This window comes from Crocodylus porosus, unplaced genomic scaffold, assembly GCF_001723895.1.
Source record: "Crocodylus porosus isolate Cpor-Errol unplaced genomic scaffold, CroPor_comp1, whole genome shotgun sequence".
In the NCBI taxonomy this organism is placed as follows: Eukaryota; Metazoa; Chordata; order Crocodylia; family Crocodylidae; genus Crocodylus; species Crocodylus porosus.
In genome coordinates, this window is record NW_017728914.1 from 20,044,745 (window position 1) to 20,051,584 (window position 6,840).

Consider the following 6,840-nt stretch of genomic DNA (forward strand, 5'->3'; position numbering starts at 1 on the left):
TTCACACCTCGGCTCAGAGCAATCCCCCCAGACAGCCCCTCCAGGCTTGGAGCAGCTCTACACACACACACACACACACACCTTCACGCCTGGGCTCAGAGCAGTACCCCCCTCCACACACACACGTCCCTTCACACCTCGGCTCAGAGCAGTACCCCCCCACACACCCCCATTCACACCTCGGCTCAGAGCAGTACACACACACGCACGCACGCATGCACACCTGGGCTCAAAGCAGCACCCCCTGCACTCACATTGGCACCCAAGGTCCGGGATCCCCTAGGGCTTCTGACCCACCAGCCTGCCTGGCACTGCTAGCTGGGCTCCCATGCACACCCCTGTCCAGGCAGGGCAAAGTCCAGGGCGATGCTGGCTGCCTCAAGAGTCTCCCTCCCCTCCCCAGGATCTGGGCAGCTTGGCAAGTTGAACTCTGGGGCTGCTTGTGCCTCCCTTCCTTATTCACCTCGTGCACATCAGATTCCCAGTGAAGGACAGGCAGCTGTGCTAATCTCTCCCAGAGGCTGGGTTTTTGTGGGGGATCTCTTGTATTGGACCAACCACAGGCTGGACCAGCCTGTGATGGTATTTACTGGAGAGCCTTGTGCTAGTTGGGAGCTGGGGAGTTGCTCCTCGAATTGGCTTGTTCAGCTCCAGTGTTTTTCTGGTGCAGCCCTGGGCTCTCCACCCAGTGTCCCTGAGGCGGTCTCTCAGCTCTTCCAGTGCAAGGCGCTCCTCAGATCACTCTCAGATGTGCTAACCTCTGACGCTCTCAGAGCAGCTTTTGTTGCTACTTTTAGGGATAGAGGTAAAACAGTTTGTGGGCAGGTGGAGCACATGAAGAATTTTCTTTCTCTCCTTTTGTTTCTGTTGTCTCAACTAAACAAAGGCAGGGCACTTGGTACTTCTCTGGGGCCTGGCCCCTCTGTGGCTGGAAGGGGAAGGCATTGCTGCTTGCTCTCAACAGAGACCTCTTCTCTGAGAAGTTTGCCTCTTTGATTCCCACAGTGCTGGGCCAGCGTGGGAGGAGGCAATGCCTGGCATAGGATTGGAGTAATTGATCTTTGTGCTAAGTTTTTTGTTTGTTTGTTTTGGGTTTTTTCAGCCAATTCAGCAGCCTCAGCAATGGGTCTAGTGGTCCTACGTTTAGTCGTCAGGCTGGTACCTATGAGATGCTAGAACAAAAAGGCACATCTGGTTTTCTATTGACCGAGGGGGGACAAAGGCAGGGCATCCTCTAGAATTGCACTTGTCTTAGTTCAACACTGGGCTGTTGCAAGGTGCCTGGGTCTGTTCATAGCACTTAAAGCTGTCAGAGTCTACCCGGAGAGCAGCTTGATTGGGATACTTGCAATCTAGGTCCTGCATTATGTCATCCCTGTTGAAATGCAACATGCCTCCTAGTTGCTCCCTGCAGAACTCTTGCTTTTTCACTCTAGTATTATCTCCTGCTCATTAACTCATATAGAGTTAATGAGCAGGAGATAATACTATATATATATAAATATAAAAATGGGACTCCTTTATTTAGCTTGAAACATAGGTGATGATGAAGGACATCCTTGAACAGCATGATATCCAACCCCCCAGGAGTGTTCAGGGCAGTGGCTAGCACAGGGGAACAGGTGAGGGGATCTGCACAGGGAGGTATTGGCACACTTGGCACAACTACCAGCCTCCTGTATAAGGGGCAGTATGAAGGAGAGTGAGGAGATGGGATGCAGAGAAGAAAAAGGAGTGAAGGGGACAATGGGATGAAAGGACAGCAGAATACGGCTTTTCTAGCTTCTTGTGTGTCATGTCGTGTCATGTGTGGGGTGGGGGGGTAGAATGCGTGTCTTTGTGGCACCTCTGTCCAGGATGAACTTCCTGGGTGCACCCCTATTTTTAGACTTAGTCTGTGGATTTTTTTGTTCTCCTTTACCAGCTGCCAGCCAATGCACATACTTGAGCTCTGCGTGTCTGCAGGGACTTGCTTCACCAGTCACACTGTTCCTTCCTCTTCTATAATGTCAGTGAAAACTGTATGAATTGAGCATCTCTGCAGTGCTGAATCTTTGACATGCTTGATAAACTATGTGCTCTTTGGTGCCAGAAGCATCTTGTTCCTTGCTCTTTCTTGTGCCTTGTACAAGGTTGTGGCTATCTGCACTTAACTAAAAAGCATGAATGACTTCCGCTTTCTGATGTTTTATTTGGGAGGAGAGGATGTAACATCTTCATCTTTGTATATCCAGCATTAATCACTGCTGGAGCCAGGATGCTGGACAAACTCCAATCTGCTGTGGAAAACCTCTGTAATGCATAATATCTATAATAAAAGGCTAGGCACACCCTTAACAGACAAAGACCCAGTTAACGTAAGCAGGTAGCTCCAACATCTGTGATTCGCAATATTCAGTTCCTCTGTGCAGTAGAACAGTAGACAGATACCCACTTGGCTCTTGGTGCAAGATAACTCCAGAGCCCAGGTTTCAGCTGCTACTGTTTTACGAGACCAATGGACCAGTGCTGACAGTATTTAAAATCCATCAGGACAGCTGTGGTGGAGGACTCCCTGGCCTGTTGCTCTTCAAACTGGGACAATCCTATCTTCTGGCTGGAGACTGAGGTGTTTGATAGAAACCGGTTGCAGCTGATCTAAGGGTTCTTGCCCTCAGTATGTTGCACTGTGAGCACTTAATTTATATTTCAGTGTCCTTCAGAGAGACCACACCTCACTGGATTAGACTGGGGAAAAAAGTTGGAGGGGTCTATCTTGGATTTTTCTTTTAGCTGACCTAATATACAGTTGCATAATCTCCCAGTTATTATCTGTGGGCACTTCATGATAAAGCCCTGAAAGATGATACCGTTAATAAAAATAAAACACTTTTCTCCTCTGCATAACCTTAAAACAGGGCATTCCTTTGACATACTGCTTGTTCTACACTGTGCAGTGCATCCCCTCTGGGCTGCAAGGCTAGGAGTTTTCAGCTCTGATATAGGTGGCTGTGATCCCTTTTCACTATAGTGCATTATAATGACTGAGATTTATCACCCTGAGTTCTTGGAAGAAAGAGGCTTCCGTTTTAAAAAGAAAAAAAAAAAAGGAAGCCTTTCTAGGTTGTTCTGTCTGTGGTTTGTTGGCTCAGCTATTTAGTGGCAGTAAGCAAAAGGCAAGTGGGAACTAGTAGTCTAGGATGGCCACATGCAGGTCAGCTCTTGCCTTGCATTTCAGTTGTGCAGGCCCAGGCTTTGCCTTTCCTACCCTAATTTTCCAAGCCTCTTCCCTCCTGCCTTTTTTCCTTGCTCTGTTTGCTCATCTTACTTAGATTATGCATCAGACCTGGAAAATGTGTATGTGATAAGACTTAATTAGCTTCATATTGTTTCTGTGTTTGTATTGGCAGCCCAGGGAACTGTTGAATGGTTGTCAGGTTCTTCTAATGCTGTTTGTATGGAGATTCCCTGCAGGAGCCAGTGTCTGTATAACTTCTTCATTTTTGGCCTTTTTCCCCCCTGGAGTTGGAAATTCTCCCTACACCTCAGAATCCCTGTTTTCCCTACAGTTCTCCTCTGTATCACTGCTATCAGTACCTTCACCCAGGAGTACCAAACAGGACTCCCTTTGGACCCCACCCACTGTGTTCATTAATCAGCCAGAGGGTCACTGTGCCACTTGCTTAATACCTCCATAAACGGAAAGTCCAAGGGAATCGGAGGGATTTATGACACCTGTAACCTTCACTTATCTCTGTAGCAGAAATCTCTTGGGATCTAGTGAGGATGAGAATGGAGTTGAGGACCTCTTTCCAGACACCTCTGAAAGCCTGTCTGTTTTTTGTTATGCATCATTTTAATTGTTCTTACACATGTGGAGGATAAACCCCCGTGTGAGTGGAGCTGCTTGTGTTGAATTCTTGTGGCTAGATTCCAGCTGTTGTCAGAGAAGGGGATGTGGCTTCCACCTGCATAACTGGCTGCTGGCAATCAAATATCCATCAAGCCGCTTGCTCTTCATCCACTCACTGCTTCCTGAGAGGTTCCTCTCTGAAGCAGAGGCCCAGCTCTCCTGCTGCCTTCTCCTGCAGTAGTTCTGGGATGAAGCTAAACAGTGTGAGCCAGTGGGGTTCAAAACTAGATCAGCTCCCCAGGCCATGCTAGAGTCTGCCAGAGAACAACGTTGCAGAACTGTGTTGGTGCTGGAGTGAAGGAGAGTGCTGTTCCTGTTTGAAAAAATCAATAGGAACCAGACAGATTCACAAAGCCAGTTAATTACATAGAATCAAAACCTTTTTTTTTTTTTTCTAGTGAGGGGTGGATGGGGGCAGCAAACACAGCTGAGTCATCTTGCTTTCAACTGGATTTGCCAGCAAACTGCAAATCAGAGCCAACCACAAAGTATACATATAAAACCTTTGCTTCCAAGTTCTGCATTTCTGAGCATAAATGTGCTCTCTTCTGTCCCTGAAGGACAGCCACTTAGCATCATGTATGAGTTTGAAAGAAGATTTTTATTTCCTCCTGCATTGCCAGTGTTGTGACCTAACCTGTAAATGACCTATAACATTTAGAGCAGCGGCTCTCAATGGTTTTTGTACCAGGACCCATTTGTAAACATCGATGGCCAGTCCTGACCCAGTGCCCCTCACTCGTGACCTACTGCCCCCCTGTCCCCAGGCTCAAGCCCCCCCAGTGTATGAGACAGGGGTGAGTGCATATGCATTGAGAGGGCCCAAGCAGCCCCTTCAAAACTGGAACTCCCCAGAGCCCTTGGGTAAAAAGCCAGTTTCCCATGTTTTTCTCTTTTAATGGAGAATCCATTTTTAAAGTTGGATCCATTTTCTTAAAGTTTGTTTACAACCCTTTGATATATTCTTGCAACCGACTTTTTGGTTGCAACCCACAGGTTGAGAAACACTGATTTAGATGATACTCCCTCTCTGATCAGACCAAACCCTTGACTTTGCCAGACAAAGAGGCAGTTGTTTTAGGTTCAGCAAAACCACCCTGAGAAAGGGGGAGGGGGGGGGTACTAATTCTCCAGGAAATATGGGGCCAAATAGGGTTGGGGGGGGAATCCTAGTCCCCAAAAGATGGGTATAAGGAGAAGACCGGTTCTGGTCAGGTTCTTGTAATGCATGTCATTGCAGCATCTGAGTACAATATAAAGCAGAAGATGCACTGTAATGCAACCAGAGAGAAATGCTTGTGTGTAGCATTGCTCTGGTTCAGAGCAGAAGGCACACTATTTCTGCCAAACACCTGTGTGCCTTTTTGAAAAATGAGCTGGCGATGACTTGTCAATGGGAACCAAATATACAATCCTGCACTACTGGGAGCCCAGCCCAGCCTTGCTGGCATCGGATCCAGGTGAAGGTTAGTTACTCATCCCTCTGTACCACTGTTTTAACTATATATGGTAGAGCTGTCCTTCTCCTAGCAAATTTTCAGATCTCCTCGCTCTTAGAAACGTCACATATAATAATTTCCAGAGACAGAGGCCTCCGTATCCTATATGGAGTCTCTGTATTTCCATCCTCTGCTAACCCTTCATGGCTATCTTCCTAGCTGGTTGTTGGCTTTCCAGCTAAGGAGAACCGGATATGAGTTGGTTCAGAGTTGGAAAGATCACTGTTGAGTGACATGAAGCTGTTCCAAACCTTTCTTCCCAATGGTGGTGCTCTAGACCATATTGGGTGTAATGTTTGAAAAGCCTGGTTGTAGACTTTAATGCATGCTAAACTGGTTGAGGTTAGCCTAGGGTTTTCCTTGGGCTTTAACTCGACTAGCTTGGTACATAGAAAAGACTGTGAGAGCTCTGTTGATGTTAGGATTTAAAGTGCTACCTAAATGCATGTCACAGGGATCCTGCTTTTCTCTGATTAAAAAAAAATCCAAAATTCTCTGATTTAAAAGCCCCCCAAAATCTGCATTTTTCTGTGATTAAGCTGAGATACCACTATATAGATAGATAGATACCAGTTGAACACAATGTATTATTGATATATTTACAATTTTAAAGCAATTTGGAAGACTATCAGTGCCTCAATCATTATAATAAGATATATTTTAAATACCTGTATATTTTGGCATTTGATATTGGTTTTTTTATTATGGAAAATTAGAGTTCCTGCTATACTCTTCACTCATCAGGACATGGATCCAGCTGCAACTGTCCCCCCTGTTAGTGCCAGTGCTCCTCACTCCTGACCCACAGACGTCCCCCAGCCCTGCTGGTGCCCCTTGCTCTGGACCCACTGCCTTTGGTCCCCAGGTCCCAGCCTCCCATTGTGTGGGGCAGGGTGTGAGTTTGTGGAAAAAGGGGTGGTGTGTGTAAGCATAGGCGATTGTGTTGGGGAATCATGGGGGAGTATGTGCCCCCCCCCCCCGATTTCTGCATCTACAGTGAGGCACAGGGCTGCAGCCTGGCTGGACCAGTACTGGACAGGAGCCACTTCCTCAGCCCAGCAGGTGGGACCCAGCATGGGAGAGAGCATTGTGCCACCATGGCCACAAGGTGAGGTGCCCCCTGCCCACCCAGCAGCAGCAGTAAGGGCCACAACTCTGCACTGTTGCCACTGCTGGGAGCCCTGCACCAGCTGTACCACCATGGCCACCAAGGTGAGTTGGGGTGGCAGCAGCATGGAGTTGTGCTTCTCTGCTGTTGCTGAGCAGGGAAGGGATACCTCTCCTTGGTGGCCATGGTGACGTGGCACTCCTGGCAGCAGTGGCAGCAGCTCTGAGCCTCCCCACCCTGCTCTACCTTCCTGCATAGGGTCCTGCCTGCCCAGCTGCAGAGACAGCTCCTGCCTAATGCCAGTCCAGCCAAGCTGTAACCCTGTGCTCCCCTGTGGGCAG

The 6,840-nt window shown here is 47.9% G+C and overlaps 1 protein-coding gene across 4 annotated transcripts in view; it reads left to right on the top strand.

The window, feature by feature from the left end:
- The window catches only part of SH3PXD2B (SH3 and PX domains 2B), a 124,092-nt gene that overhangs the window by 1,280 nt on the left and 115,972 nt on the right, over positions 1-6,840 (top strand). The window lies entirely within an intron of this gene.